We start from the raw sequence: 16903 nt of genomic DNA, 5'->3' as shown, positions 1-16903 counted from the left end.
ATTTCTTTGTTTGTGATGAGCGCTTGTGTCATGTCCTTTGTTACATAGAATTGCTCCTCACTTCCACGTGACCGTTCCATGTGTGTTTCCTCTAAAGTGCTCTCAGCGTTCTGTCTCCACTTACAAACTGTGGAAGTCCTGGCCAAGATGTCTTCATTTCTGTCACCACCTCACCAAGTGTAGTTGAGCCTAGGGAGCACTCTGTCCCCCAGGATCTCACCGTGACCAGTCCACCTGCCCCGTCCTGCTCCACCCAAGGTAGTCAGGACACAGTCCTTGGGAAGACAAGTGGCACAGCATTTCCTAATGGAACTTCTTAGAGAGACCTGATGGTATCATTTGGTAAGAGAACCTTCATCTTGAATTAGGTGCTCCCAGGACATAAGTATGTTAAGATCCTGAGGGAGGACACTGTCATTGATGGCGCTCTGGTCCTGTTTTCTTTCTCCAGCTTTCTTACCTGGTACATTTTTGTAGATAAGCACTTGATATTCTCTATCCTCCAATTCCATTTCCACCTCCCTTCTCTCTCTCTCTCTTTCTCTGTTCTATGGAGGGAGGTGTATTTTTTTTTCTTTTTTTTAGAGAGAAAGAGATCACAAGTAGGCAGAGAGGCAGGCAGAGAGAGAGGGGGAAGCAGGCTCCTCCCTGAGCAGAGAGCCCGATGTGGGGCTCGATCCCAGAACCCTGAGACCATGACCTGAGCTGAAGGTAGAGGCTTAACCCACTGAGCCACCCAGGTGCCCCGGGAGGTGTATTTTAAAATTCTAAGATGTATTTGCAGCTCTCAGGCGTGTTTCTACATTAGACCTCAGTACCTATCTAAAAGGATGGATATCAGCACTTTTTAAAATCTAAGAAATGCTATTATTATTTTAATTATTATATCATGGGTATTTAAATTTACTTCTCCAAGATTGTTTATCTAGGTTAGGAAGACCAGTCCATCTTTATCAGCCTTTCATGTAGTCAAGAATCTTCTTTGGCCACTTCCAAAAGAGCTTTGCACTTAGCATACATTTTGAGTGTTTATGTGTAGGCATTTTCATTTTTCACAACTTAATGGACCAAGACCTTACAGAACTGCAACTGCCCCCCGTCCCAGTCCCCCACAAAGACCTTCCAAACATCCCACCATCATTGGTCTGAGGAATTGTCCCTGCTCTCAGGCCAGGGAAGGGAAAAGTGAGTTTGTCTCGGCAGGAGGTGGAAGTCTTACGGAGGCTGTGGGGAACTCAGAGGAAAATGACTTGCCCTTTGTGTCTTGGGAAGGATCTAGTCAAGGGGCCTTGGCCGCCTCAGTGCATGAGTCATTGACAGGCAGAGGAGAGTAACTTGAGGAGATGACTCATTATTACTGGGATCCCCAGGGCTGGCCACAGAGGAGAGCCAGGCCGGGTAGCTTGTTGAGAAAGGCTACCTTTTCACCAAAAGAGAAATAGCAGCTAAGGACATTTCTTGAGGTCTGAGATGCCGTGCAATGGTACATATATGCGTAATGAAACCATCTCACTGCATCTTCACATAAAACACTGTATTTCTGAGATGTGGAAACCCAAGGTCAGAAACATCAGAGCACTTGCCAGAGTAACAGTAATTGGTAGCCAAGCTGGGATTTGAACTAAGATTTCACACATTTTTTTTCTTTCTAGCTCCTTGAGTTTCAGCTACCCAGGGACATACGTGTTTCCTCTTTCCTGAGAAAGGAGAATTGCAGGCTTGGCATTGTCCCCCTTGTTTTTTTTTTAAGAACAACTGTAGAAGATAATCCACATACCATCAGTTCATAATTTAAAGTGTACAAGTCATTGATTTTTGATACATTGCATTGTTTGACAAATTGTGGTAAAATACATATAGCCTAAAATTCGCCATTTTAGCCATTCTTAAGCCTACCGTTTTGTGGCATTCATTAATTCACAGTGTTGTGCCACCATCACCACTATCTATTTCAGAAACATTTTCACCACCCCACAGCATCCCTGTAACTGCCTAGCAATAAGGACCCCTCTCAGCCCCCAGAAACCTCCACTGAAGGTCCAGCCACAATGGCAAACAGTTAGGTGGTTCCTCAAAAACCTGAGCATGGAATTACCAGCCGGCTCAATCCTTTTATTCCTGGATATACACCTAAAGGAACAGAAAACAGGGGCTTGACCAGAAACTTGTATGCCCTCTTCATTGCAGCATTATTCACATAAGCTACCAGGTGGATTGTTTCCTTTTTCCACATCATCCTAACAACATGCCTCTTCTTTACCAGAGCAGCCCTGCTGAATTTTTATGGTATTGTAAAATACACTAACCATGAGGTGCATTACATCTCTGGAACTGATTTTTCCAATAACAGGACATTTGTAGTGTTGGTTTTTTTTTTTTTAAGATTTTATTTATTTATTTGACAGACAGAGATCACAAGTAGGCAGAGAGGCAGGCAGAGAAAGAGAGAGAGAGAAGAAGCAGGCACCCTGCTAAGCAGAGAGCCCAATGCAGGACTCGATCCCAGGACCCTGAGATCATGACCTGAGCTGAAGGCAGAGGCTTAACCCACTGAGCCACCCACGTGCCCCATTTGTAGTTTTTGACTACTCCCCCCACCAACCCACCTCCCTCCCCACTCTGGCAATTGCCAGTCTGTTTTCTATATGAGTTTGGTGTGGTTTCTTGTTGTTGTTCAGTTTTTCTAGATTCCATGTATCCGTGAGATCATGCAGTGTTTGTCCTTTCTGGACTAATTTATTTCACTTAGTATAATACCCATTAGGTCCACCCATGTTGTCAGAACTGGGAAGAGTTTACTATGAGTGAATAACATTTCAATGATCATATATACCGTATTTTCTTTATCCATTTATCCATTGATGGATGCTTAGGCTTTTTCCATATCTCGGGTACTATAAATAATAATGTAGTGAACACGAGGATACATGTATCTTCTTGAATTAGTGTTTTTGCTTTCTTCAGCTAGAGACCCAAGAGTGGGCTTGCTAGGGGATATGGTAGTTCTAGTTTCAGTTTTTTGAGGAACCTCCATACTATTTTCCATAGTGGTTCCATCCATTTACATTCCAGCCAACAGTACACAAGTGTTTTCCTGTTTGCCACATCCTCTCCAACATTGCTTTTCTTAGTTTGTATTTAAATTCCAGTTAACATACAGTGTACTATTAGTTTCAGTAATTCAGTGATTTAACACTTCATACAACACCTGGGACTCATCATCACAAGTGTATCACTCATCACCTGTTTCACTTACCCCCACCCCCTTCTCTTCTGGGACCCTCAGTTTGTTCTCTATAGATAGGAGTCTGTTTCCTGGTTTGCCTCTCCATTTTTTTTCCCCTCCCCTCTGTTCATTTGTTTCTTAAATTCTTCATTTGAACGAGATCCTATAGTCTTTGTGTTTTCCTGAGTTATTTCACTTAGCATAATACTCTGTAGCTCCAACCATGTTGTTGAAAATGGCAAGATTTCTTTCTTTCTTTCTTTCTTTCTTTCTTTCTTTTTTTTTTTTAAGCTTTTATTTATTTATTTGACAGACAGAGATCACAAGTAGGCAGAGAGGCAGGTAGAGAGAGAGAGGGGGAAGCAGGCTCCCCACTGAGCAGAGAACCCAATGCGGGGCTTGATCCCAGGATGCTGGGATCATGACCTGAGCCTAAGGCAGAGGCTTTAACTCACTGAGCTACCCAGGCGCCCAAGATTTTTTTCTTTTTAATGGCTGAGTAACATTCTGGACATATATATCACATCTTCTTTATCCATTCATCAGCTGATAGATACGTGGGCTCTTTCCATTATTTGGCTATTATAAATAATGTTGCTATGAACTTTGGGGTGCACGCATTCCTTGGATAATAGCCTTTCACAAGTGCGCAAGGATACCTCCCTGTGGCTTTGATTTGCATTTCTTTGATGATTAATGATATTGAGCACCTTTCATTTACCTGTTGACCATTTGTAGGTCCTTGGGAAAATATTCAGATCCTCTGGCTAATTTTTAATACAATGTTTTGATGAGTTTTATTAATTTTAAATATTAACCCCATCTCAGATAAATGATTTACAAATATTTTCTCCCATTCTGTTGATTGCCTTCTCATTTTGTTGATGGTTTCCTTTGCTGTGCAGAAGCTTGTTAGTTTGATGTAGTGTTTAATTCTACTCTCTGTATTGGGCTTCCAAGCTAGATAATATTTCAGGTAGAGGCAGGTCAGTATAGAGCAGTGTTTCTTAAGCTTCTTTTCATTATTTGCCCCCAAGGTGTCTTTTTTTTTTTTTTTTTTTTTCCCTTACAGGTGATTACACTCAGTTGAGAGCAGTGGCATGGAGATGAAAGCACCACCTTGGGAGCCAGGTCTACCCAGACTTGAGTTTTAGTTCTGCCCCTTACTTGTTATGTGACCGTGGGCAAGTTGTTTAGTCTCTCCACACCTTAACTTATTCATCTGTACACATGAATGCTACAAAAACTTACATCAAAGGGTTAAGATGAACATTAAATGAATTAGTGCGTGTTAGGGTAGTGCCTGGTGCTTCGTAAAGGCTATACAATGTGAGTTATCATTTTTCTTTAACGGGTTCTTCCATTAAAAAATAGTTGAAGACCAGTGAACTATATGGAAACCAGCCTGTCTTCCATTTCCTGCCTTTTGAATGCTGTTTTTCGCTCTGTTTTTGGGTTGTATTTTCAGAGGAAAATGGGTTACAAGTCATTATTCAGTGTTTATTTTTTTCCCCTCTTCCCATCCATTCATTTTTGTATTTTCTCAATAGACACATAGTATAGGATTCTGGACTTTTTCATTTTTAAGAATCAGCTGAAATACTTTATGGTTTTGATTTTCATATTGGAGTACATAGATTCAGTCAAACATGTAAGAATTGGGAATAATGTTGATTTCTGTTTAAGAGGATTATTTCATCTAAGGAATCTTTCCACGTGAGGAAACACACAAGAACTAGCCTGCCTTCCTGAGTATGTTCAGCTGATAGTCATTTATCATACAGATAGATGCCAGAATACAGGTACTGGTTTTATTGAATGTAGGTTGTGTTCATTAACTATCTGCTCATTGGTCTTGAGGACCCTGTTTATTTATGCAGTTCACAGTCTGATAATTAATCACTGGTTAATTTGGTGCTGCAGTGAGTCAGATGTAAACTTCTGGCACCAAATCATTTATTTTTAAAAGACTAAAGCCTGTGCATTTAATTTTCAGGGCATGGTAAGAGTGGTGAATAAATAATTTGCCCACTTGTGACTACAGCAAATTGCTATTTAATTAACCAAGGAAGGTAGATACTCTGTTGAGAAGGGGGAGGAAGCTCAGGTGGCCTGTAGAAAGGAAGAATAGAGTGGATGCCAAGGTCATCTTCCAGCTGTTTAGCCTCTTGTGCATCCATAAAACAGAGATATTAATACGTGCCTATCTATATGGTAATTGTGAAGATGGAATGAATACACGCAAAGTGCTTAAAACGATGCTTGGCACAAAGTAGTGATCGATAAATTCTGCTTACTATAAAGGGTAGTTGAGACCAGAGATAAAGAAGCTATAGATGGCTTTGCTGGTGGCATTGCTCTCCCTCATCTCGTTCACTCTCAGCTGACTTTCCTTTATCTTTGTAAAGCAGAAGGATAGCTGACCAACATCTCCTCATTTCTCCCATGCCCCAAGCCCCTGGTGACCACTGTTGTAGTTTCTGTTTCTGTCACTGTGACTTTTTTTTTTTCTTTAGATTCCACATACAAGTGGTATCATACAGTGTTTATCTTTCTCTATCTGATTTATTTCACTTAGCATGGTACCCTCAAGGTCCATCCATGTTTTCTCAAATGGTAGGATTTCCTTTTTTCTCATGGCTAAATTATATTCTTTGGTACATATATGTATATACAACATATTCTTTATCCATTCATCTTTTGGTGGTCAAAGAGTACAAACTTCTAGTACCAGATGAATAAGTTTCTGGTATTAATGTACAGTGTGGTGATTCTATTAATGATGCTTTGAAAGTTGCTAAGAGAATAGATCTTAAAACTTAAGACCACAAAAATGTGGTGGTTATGTGATGAAAATATAAGCTAAGGCTATGGTGGTAATCATTCTGCTGTATTTTAGTGTATCATATCTATATGTGATACACCTTAAAGTTGCACAGTGTTATGTGCCAATTATATCTTGACAAGCTTGAAGGAAATAAAACATTGTTGCCCCGTTCGGTTGGTGATTAGGTCATCAACATTTCAGGAAGACATCTTGCCTTCCCAAGACTCAGGTATCTTGTAGGTGAATTTTTCTCCAGTTCCCTTTGTTGGAATTAGATAGTTCTTCTCTAGTAGGACTTACGAGGTTCATGTTCATGTGACTGTCTCTCTGCTAGATTAGTTTCTTTATTGGCTAGTTTTTTTTTTTTTTTCCACTTTGTTTAAAAGCCTGAAGACAAGGACCACATTCCACTGACCTTTGGATCTTTACTGCCAGTGGAATCCAGCAATCTCTTAACACCTCTTGAATTTTCTTTCTCAACTGTAGGGAAGACCAGAGACCATGATAGCTTGTACATTTCCAATATGTTCTTTGTTAGTCCAACTGACTCACACCTCATGAGAAAACCTTAGACTTCTTTGGAAGAACTCACTGACTTTGCTGGCACCATTGGCTGAAGCAGAATTCAGATGCAGATGGACTCAGGAAGGCTGCAGCACAGCTTGCACGAATTAGCTTCCACTCATTGTGCTGCTTTCCTTGCAGATACTCCACATCAGGTTATGGACACTCCCAAAAGTCAGGATGCCAGGCTGGAAAAAAAAAAAATCTTAGGGTGGTGTCTTACAATGCTTTTTCAATGTCAGCTAAGAATTGATATGCTTTGATTTCCAATGGCACAGAGATATGCTATTTTATGATAGAATTTGATTCTGAAATTGAACCCAGCAGGGAAAATAAACATCCTGGCATGACTTTTTCAAATATCTGACATAGCTATATTTGGAAAATACATTTAAATGTCAGAAAACCCAACAACCTAATTTCTACATTGTGGTGTATGTAACTCTAGGAAGACATTTTTTTTTTTTTTTTTTGTGCATGGGCTGACCAGAAGATTACTTAGAGTTTTAATCTGCAAATATTAGATTAGACATTGTTTGACATGTACCTTAGATGATGATGTAAAAATCCATTTCACCAGGCAAGAGAGAAATTTAAAGAGTCATTTTATTAGCTTTGGAGCTGCCTAAGACTGGTTGGCTTCAACAACAGAAATGAATTGACTCACCATACTGGAGGCTGGAAGTCTGAGATCAGGGTATCACCGTGGTTGGGATCTAGTGAAGGCTTTCCTGGCCTACAGATTATTGTGTTCTTCTTGTGTCCTCACATGGTAGAGCAAGCGAAAACTACCTAGAGCCTCTTCATATGAAAGCATAAATGTCATCTTGAAGCACCACTCTCATCGTGTCATCTAAATGTAATTACCTCCCCAGAAGCCCTATTTTCAAATACTATCATATTGGGGGTTAGGGTATCAAAGCATGAATTTGGATGGGGTGCACAATTTAGTCCATAGAAGTTATCTAGGCACCTCTCTAGGTTGACTTACCATTTTTTCCCCTTCTCTCTCTCCTTCCCTTCCTTCGTGCCTCCTTGTTCTCCTCCCTTCTTCTTGTCTTCCTCTTTCCCTTCCTCCTTTTCCTCCTTTCTTCCTTGCTCCACGAAAGCTCCTTGTGATAACATGGTTTAAGGCACAGACATTCATGGTTTGAATCTGATAGATATATTTTGCTTGGTTTGAAATGTTTGGGAAAAAAAAGAATGCAAATTTGAAAAAAAATAATGCTTGGTAACAAATAACACGGGGGACATGGGGAGATGGAGAGGAGAAGGGAGTTGAGGGAAATTGGAGGGGGAGATGAACCATGATAGACCATAGACTCTGAAAAAACAATTTGAGGGTCTTGAAGGGGTTGGGGGTGGGAAGTTGAGGGAGCCTGGTGGTGGGTATTATGGAGGGCACGTATTGCATAGAGCACTGGGTGTGGTGCATAAACAATGAATTCTGGTACACTGAAAAGAAATTAAATAAAAAAAAAGAAAAACAATAATGCTTGGATATGCAACTTCTCTAAAAAGATCAGAGATCTAGCCCAATCACTAAGAGGCAGTACTAGAGGGTTCATGCAGCCATTCTATCAGAATTCGTATCTTGGCAGTCCAGGTACATCTCCTAGCTGTGTGACCTTAGACAATTTACTAAACATTTCTAAACTGTGCTTAGCACATAGTAAGTGCCATGCAATGATGTCTTACTACTCCTTCATGGCATTATCTGACTGGAGCTCTGGTTATTCACAGTCAAAAGTCTTGTGATTATCTTTCCACCACTGAGATGCAGCGTCACTTTCCATGAGTCACTGGCCTTGCACTGTGCTTTCTCCCTGAAAGATAGAACCTTTTTGTTTGTTTATTCTTGGAAGTAGGAAAATGAAAGATTGATGTACGTTTTAAGAAAAATAAGAGATAATGGCTTTCTTTGTGGCAGGGACATATTTTGTATATAGATCTTCTACCTTCTTTAGGGACTTGATTTATATTTCTAGATTCTATAGGCATTTGATTTTTTCAGGAGGAAAACCATAATTATAGAGAAGCATGGAACATTGGATAAAGCACTAGTTTTGGAGCTAGAAGACCTTGATTTTGCTATCAGCTCAATGATTATCGGTCTACCTTTGGATTCTCTTTCTATTTTCTCTGGGCTTCTGTTCTCTCATCTGAAATAGAGCATAATAATCCATATCTTGTCAACCAGACTGGATTTTTATAAGTTCAAGTCAGAGACCATATAGACTTGAAAAAATATCCAGTCTGACACAGAGGGAGAGCATTGATAATTCTAACAACTGATTGGCCAGTGCTACCATGTTTCTATAACTCAGTTTCTGCAAAGGCAGGAAATTAAAGTCTGGTAGAATTGCCCTGCAGGTTAAATGACTAGTCTTTGGAGAACTTGTCCAAATCAATGCTTTTGTATGGATATATGTTTGCTAGTTCTAGCTGCTCTTGGTTTTCAGGGGAGATGCAACTTATTTGACTGTAGGTATCAAGGAACAGTGAGAACACATGGATGATTTGAATAGTATTCTTTAGGACTTGTGTCTTGAGAAAGTTTCTGGAACATCTGTACGTTCCTCAAAATAAGAGAAGAGAGGGGGTGGTTCAAGAGAAAGTGCTTCAGTAGGTTTTTATGATCTGTGGACAGAAAGCTTGAATATGTCAAGAACTTTAGAATTGGGGGGGGCGGGTGGATGGTCTTTTGATACTCTCTGGTCCAACTCCCTGATATCATAGATGGGAAAATCAAGGTCTAGGGAAGAAAACGTGACCTGCCAGTGCTTATAGTTAGCGAATATAAAAAGCAGAAGTATAACTTAACTCTTGACTGTCAACCTAGTACTCTTGGTCTAGCAGTCAGAGTAGAACAAGTATGCTTCTTGGAGTCCCAGGAACCTAGGTTAAAATTCTAGGTACTCTATATGTAGTTTCTGATGCTAGTCAGAAATGGATGGAAATAATGGAAATGGAGTGAAAATAATGAGGATGGAAATAATGGAAATATTTGATGGCATGGAAATGGAAATTATGGAAATAATAAGATGGGATATCCACAGTGCTTGCAACAGAGTACAGTCTCAGTAAATTTTGGTTTGCTTTCCCCATTCTGTTTCCTTTTTTTTTTTTTTAAAGATTTTATTTATTTATTTGACAGACAGAGATCACAAGTAGGCAGAGAGGCAGGCAGAGAGAGAGGAAGGGAACCAGGCTCCCTGCTGAGCAGAGAGCCCGATGCGGGACTCGATCCCAGGACCCTGGGATCATGACCTGAGCTGAAGGCAGCGGCTTAATCCACTGAGCCACCCAGGCGCCCTCTGTTTCCTTTTTAAATGTGCATGAGAAGTAGGCATAACCACCTCCTACCAACCCCTCAGCTCCAACCTTTTCACCTTCTCCATGTTGCCTTTTTCTAGGAAATTCTTAGCAACAAGTCTGAGTAGATCACACCATTTTATCAAGGGAATTCTTTGCATTTGCTTCTATCTTAGCTACCCAGACCCTGCACTCTGATTTAATGATGATAATGCCAAATTTGGGTCTGTGTTTGCTCTGAACTCTTATGCAGATGGAATCTGGTGATATATGAAGAATCATTATGCCACATCAAGTTTCATTTTAAAGTCCATAAGTATACCTTTTGAAAATGAAAACAAACTACTTCAACATCCTGGGGAGGGACATAAATCATGTACTTTTATTACCTCAAAAGACCACCAGAAGATGAGCTCCAATATTTCAAAGGTGACAAGCAATCTATACGAATGAATCGTAATTCGAGCCCCATTATACTCAGGCTGATATATATTGCAGTGGGGTTTATAAATGTTTCTCGAAAAATATTAAAAAGCAAAAAAAGAAACAACCAGAACTTTTGTCTCTAGTTTCTAATCCTAAAGGAGACAATCAGTCTTTTGCAACCAGCATTGAGACTGTATCAAGCTCTGGGTTCAGGGTAGGAACAGAAGAATCCCACTACCTGTTTTGGGGCTCTGGGTCACTGGAGCCCAAAGTGTGAAAATGTTAAGATTGATTTAAAAGAGCTAAAGAACCAGTGATGCATGGATTAGCATCGCTCTTCCAACAGAGTGTAGTACCAGAACAAACGTTAGGAACAACTTTGCACACAGACATAGAATTTGAAGATCTACTCGTTTCCACAGGCTTCCTGGCAGCATCAGACATATGTAACGGAGTTACAGGATTGAATCATTTTCGAAGGCTAGAAATGGTACTGTGAGGACAGTGCCAACTTTGAAGTCAGACCATGTGGATTTAAACACAGGCTCTTAGGCTTATGACTTTGTGCCTTGGGCAAGTGACCTAATAATCTCCCAGCCACGTTCCCTCATCAGGACATGGAGCTACCTATTTCTTTCAAGAAGAATAAATGGAGTGATGAGATGCTACCTGGGGGCTACCTAGCACAGTGTCTAATACGTAGAAATGACATCTATGAGAAATACTCATGGAAATGAGTACTAACCAGGTGCCAGGCGGCTGGTTCCTAGTTTTACCCTCTGAGGTTAAACACATGGAACTTCTTACTCTTCTTGGTATTACCCTGTATCTAATGGTGCATTAAAAAAAAAACCCCACAATAAAAACAAAAAACAAAGCAAGACAATCCATTCATCCTTCCAGTAATTAGGTTAACTGTTGTTCTTATAAAAACTTTTTAGACTGATTGAGACCTTTAACTTGAACTGGGACCAGAGTGTGTCTAGTGTCCACCTTGAGGTTCAGCCTTAGGCTTAGCCTCTTGTCTCTTGGATTTGGACTGAATGTCACACCAGGAGAGAGACCCTTGCTTGGGAAAGAAATCAACTTCAGACAGAACACCCGCATCACCTGGGCAAAAGTTGGATGACTTTCAGATTAAAATCTCTGGTGCTTTGGGTATTATGCTTTTCTTCCTGTGAGCCTCAGTGCGTTCTTTAATTAGGGAGTTCTCTCTGGGGTTTGTTTGCTTGTTGTTGTAATTATTCATTACCTGTCAGAATCCTTGTGAACAATAAGCAGCATTTGTCTTAGGCTCATTTAAAAAATCTCACCTCACTAGTTCTCAAGATTGTTTTCTCAGGATATTTCAACTCTGAAGATGTTCGTTAATTCTGTTTTGATGCATTCTGTAATCAGATTTCCTTCTGAAGCACTCTTGAGTCCTATCGAAACTGTCTGCAGGGTTGTGCCTTTCCCCGAGGATGAAGAGGCAATCTTTGTTTCGGCAGATGTGGATGCTAGCCCCTCCGCTAGCCCCATCCAAAAAACAGGGAAATTCTTAGTTCCTTCCTTCCTACTGTATTCTTTCCTCAAGGGACCCAGCTAGAGGACTCTAAACACTTGACAATTTTTTTCCGTCCCCTCTGCATTAGTTTTATAACTAGGTAGTTTTTGTATCTCGTGTATGCGTGATGGGGAATAAGCAATAAAGATAAGGTTGTAACAGTATAATTTTCTGGCACATTTATCAGTTTTTCTGCTTTATTTTGGTGCCTTTTCTGGACTGGTACTAGGAAATTATGAGATCTGCAAGAGCTGAAATTATCAATGGTGTGAAGTGAAAATGAAACCAGCGCAGAGATACCTCCCTGGTCCAGCGGGGATGTATGGCATGGCGTCCAGTGTGACTCGTGGAGAGAAAAGGTTGGAGAAATTCTCCCTGGAATCTTCTAACCATCCCCCGTCCTGTTTTTGAAAATATTTTTTTATTCAGAGTCTGAGAATCCTCTGAAACAAAGGGATGGTTCAGCTGTTTGAGTCAAAATAAGCTTGTTAAAACCAACTAACTCCTTCAAATCTTGATGAGGCAGATGCCTCTCATCACTTATCCAGTGGCCTGAGGGAAACAAGCCAGGAGTTTCTCTCTGGGAGGAGCTGACAAGGGTCTATGACAGGGGAACGTTCATTGGAGTCAGCAGCCGGTTGGCAGCTGTGGCCCATGGGCTGAAGATTGAACTGCCTCTCTGTCAAGTCCTGACTAGTTTCTCATCTTAAAGAATGTCTGGACCTCCCTACAGAATGAGACAGAATTCAGTGTGGTTGTACCTCGGAGAGTCAAATACCAAGGTCTTTTAGCCTTCAGCTTGGCCAGCTCCAATCCATTCTCTTCACTACAGCTGAGTGATATTTTAAAAACAGAAACTGGTTTGTGCCCCTACTTGACTAAGGTCTAGACTCCTTCCCTGTGGCCCATGAGGATCAGCAGGATCCAGCCTGAGCTTACCTTGCCAATTTCACTTTAAATAGACAAAGGTCCTTTCCCTAATTCTTCTCCAACATTCTTCTATGTCTGGTATGTTATTCCTCTCAACTTCACCTTTTAGGTCTTTGATGAAACATCACATCCACAGAGACTGCCTCTCTGGCTCTCTCGGACCACATCCAATCCCCCTGTTAAAAGGTCTTCCATTCTTTGTAGAACTTAAAAGTTTTGCTCAATGTCTTGCCAGGCTGTGAGGTTTGTGGTGGCATTTTGGTCATCCTCTGCTTTAGGGCCTAGCAGAAGGATAATTAGTGTTCACAACTCACTGATTCTCTCCCTTCCTAACTCTGCAGAGACAGCAAGTTTAGCATCTATAGTTTCCCTTGCTTTTCCCCACCTTTGGTCTCTACTTGGTGAATTTCTGTTCATCTTTTAAGATCAAGCTTAATGGTCTCTTTGAGATGCTTTTCATAGTCACCAGTGAGGGTGGGCCTGATGGCTTAAATGAACAGAAGCCTCTTTCTAGCTCATGCAGCATCGTCATCAGGCTCCGCACTCAGGGACCCAGGCTGAGACGGTACCCACCTGTGTGCTTCCATGATTTCCAAAGCAGGAACAAGAAAATGTGGTAAGTCAAGTGCGGGCTCTTAATCTTTCCACCTAGGGGTGGTATGCTTTCCTCAGGCATCATGTCTAGTCATATAGCTATGCTTAATTTCAAAGAGGATGGGGAAGTACATTTGTATGGTGTGCCCTGGAGGAGGAAAACTGGTAATGTTTGAGGAACAACACCAATGCCAGCCAACTCCCTCCAATACCTGGCTTCTTCTGGTATTCCCAGCCTCTCACTTTTACAGGGATCTGTTCTTCTACTCCCCTCATTGTTGCATGAAAGACTTTGGAATCAACAAGAACTGAATCACCTCCAAAATATTAATGTCAAGCACACCACTTTACAACCCTGTCTCCTAGCTTTCTAGCTCCTGCATTCTAGTACCCTCACGGTAACCACACCTTACCTCCCTTAGGATTCCTGCTACAGTTTGGGTTCCCTAAGAAGCAAACTCTGATCTGGATGCTGGGATGCAGGGAGGTTATTAGGGAGTGCTCCTGGCATGAAGGCCTCTGGGGAAGGCAAGAATGTAGGATTGGACAGAGGGAGAAGTTAGCTCAATCTCAGTGCTCTGAAATCCGGATGGTCCTTTAAAATTATCTTGAGCTGGGGTCATTGAGAATCAGTCTTTGTTGTAGGTCACTCCCAGGATGAAAATGTGACTGTGACTATATAATCTCTCATTAGCCAAGGACATTCTCCATAAAAGGATAACAACTGATGGCATTAGCAGACAGTTGTCCCATTAGCTGGGGGATTAAGTTCTCTAGTTCTGAAGTGATATCTGAGAAGTGCAGTGCAGTGCCCACCTCTAGTACCCAGTCCTGCTTTCGACTGTCTGCCTCCCTCTTCATGTCCTCACATCTGTCCTTGATAGCCGAGATTCCTGGATACCTCATTATCACTAACTCTTTCTTTATTCTCAGTTCCCCTGTATCTCTTTTGACTTATAGCTGGATGAAAACTCATCTCTGGTTACACCAAACTTTCCAGAATACTTGAGTAAAATTGGAGAAAAACACATGGCCATGTTGACTGCTCTCACTAACTCATTCACGATCACAAATCACAGCAGCTCCTTAGCCCCTAAACTATATGCTCAAAGAAATGTTGTCCCCTTTTATCAAAATGACTATTTAATACCTTATCCCCATTCCTTAAATATCTGATACCTCCTCCCTTTCTTAATTATCAGGTGTTACCCTCTCTTCATTTTCACTGAGAAAATTAAAACAAGCAAAGGAGGGCTACTTCCTCTTCCCTCCACCAAATCTGCCAGCCAGCTCCACATCTTCCCTGATCTCGGCTTGGTTCTTGTTGTCAAGATGACTCGTTCCACCTGGGCACTGCTTCCCCCAAGACTTTGCTCCTGCAATGCTCTCTGACTTCTACATCATCAGTTTGCCTCACTTGTATCGAATCCTTCCCAAGAGCATTACAAACGTGCTGTGATCTCTCCCATCTTGATGCAAGACTGTCTTGACACCGAGTCTCCCCAGAACTACTACCCCATTTTTCTTTATGGGGAAAAAAAAATCTCAGAAGGTTTGCCTTGTTTTTCTTTCTCTGTTCCCTCCTCTTTGTTCCCATCTTTAATTGACTTGACTCAGGCTTTTCTTCACCACCTTCCCAAATCTACACTTCCTAGGTCAAGGTCAGCAGTAAACTACTTCATGCCAAATCTAGTGGTTAGTGATGTCTTGGTCTTATTCAACTTCTTAGTAGGTGACCAAAGTGATCATCACTCCTTTCTGGAAACCTTTTCCTCTTGACTTTTGTGATATCCACTGTTCTGTGAAGCAAAATGCTTCAACGATGCCAGGAATCGACTTGTTAAAGAATTCTAATGCCCTGAGTGCCAGAAAGATCTGAACTACATCTCATGCTTATGTGCAGTTACTGTTCTATCTTAAATTCGTTGGAGAGTTCCCTTCATACCCTAGCTTGATGGAATCTCATTATATAGTTTTTATAGTCCCGTTGTCCATTTATTATAATTGTGCATTGTCTTAGATCATTTTTGGAAGCACATGATCTTGTGTAAGTAGAACACTTCATTTATTGCCTGAAGCACTTCAGTAATTTCTCGTGTTTTGTCCTCACATTTAAGGAAGTCTTGCTAACTGCCGAGTGTCCTTCTAGGACCTCAGTTATTCCACACTAACTTTTATTTATGGACTGACAGATATTTAGTGCTGAAAAGAATCTGATACTATTTCAGTGTGTTTCATAAGGAAATAAGTCAATCTTCTTTCACTTTTAAAATCGATAAGTAGGATTTCTAGTGCCCCATTATAGCTGTTTTTATCCTTGTTGCTGCATGTGAAGTGCATTAGGACTTGGGTGGTTACCTTCCTAATAACACTACGCTTGACTGTCTTTTTCAAGGTGCTTCCATGAAGTAAAGCATGGCAAATAAGAGACTGATTTCTAAGTTCAAATCCGAACAGGGCGACTTTGTGCCAGATATTTAACTTCTCTCAGCCTCAATATTCTAGACTTCAGAATGTCGGTAGTGCTGTACTCGGATCATGGAATTGAATGGGGCTTATATTAGATAATGAATTGAAAGACGTGAAGCAGTAGGTTCAGAACTGACCTGTATGACAAACTGACGAGACTCTTGGTACTCAGCATGGTTGAATGCAAGTCACAGGCCAGTAACTGGAAGAACCAGAGCTAGAACTCTCATTGTGTTAGGTCCTCACGCTGTGCGCCACCATCCCTTCCTCTCCATCTCCATAAGCGCTCTGAGTAAAATGAACACACAAGGCAGTTTTGAAAACAACTTCCAGGAAAGACTCAAGTCTCTGCTTAAGGCTATGGGTTATTTCAGTTCTTACCGTGAATGCCCATGAGGAAGCAGGTGATGCTCTGACTGCCATTTCAGAGAGAAAGAAATCTTTTTGTTGAATCAGCCCGTTATTCTGTCACACGGGAAGGATCTCTAGGTCAAGGGACAAAAGATGTCAGTTTGCATTAGACAACAGCTGTTGTCTATATTCACAGTACAACATGGGAGAAACTGGCTGCGCCATCATTTTTTAACAGATGGATTAAAGTGTGTCTTAGTAAGACACACGAGCAGAGAGGGCTGGATCCTCTTGATCTCTCTGATACAAGCTACACCATGTACAGTGGACATCTAATAAATATTAATTGGTATCAACTCACTGGACACAGAACTCCTTGGTTTTGGATGTTTAACTCCAGCATCCTCCTTGGAGAGAGACTAATAACAGCAGATTCAATCTTCATACTTCTTGGTTTCTTTCTTTCTTTCCTTCTTTTTTTAAAGATTTTATTTATTTATTTGACAGAGTGAGATCACAAGTAGGCAGAGAGGCAGGCAGAGAGAGGGAAGAAGCAGGCTCCCTGCTAAGCAGAGAGCCCGATGCGGGGCTGGATCCCCAGGACCCTGAGATCATGACCTGAGCCGAAGGCAGAGGCTCAACCCACTGAGCCACC

The 16903-nt window shown here is 41.2% G+C and overlaps 1 protein-coding gene across 3 annotated transcripts in view; it reads left to right on the top strand.

Moving 5' to 3' along the window:
- LOC111149686 (neural EGFL like 1) overlaps nucleotides 1-16903 on the top strand; it is an 836166-nt gene that overhangs the window by 386448 nt on the left and 432815 nt on the right. The gene's annotated exons all lie outside the window — the stretch shown is intronic.

This window comes from Enhydra lutris, unplaced genomic scaffold (assembly GCF_002288905.1).
Source record: "Enhydra lutris kenyoni isolate GAN:26980312 unplaced genomic scaffold, ASM228890v2 scaffoldscaffold22, whole genome shotgun sequence".
Taxonomy (NCBI): Eukaryota; Metazoa; Chordata; class Mammalia; order Carnivora; family Mustelidae; genus Enhydra; species Enhydra lutris.
This window is presented reverse-complemented; position numbering and strand designations above follow the sequence as displayed.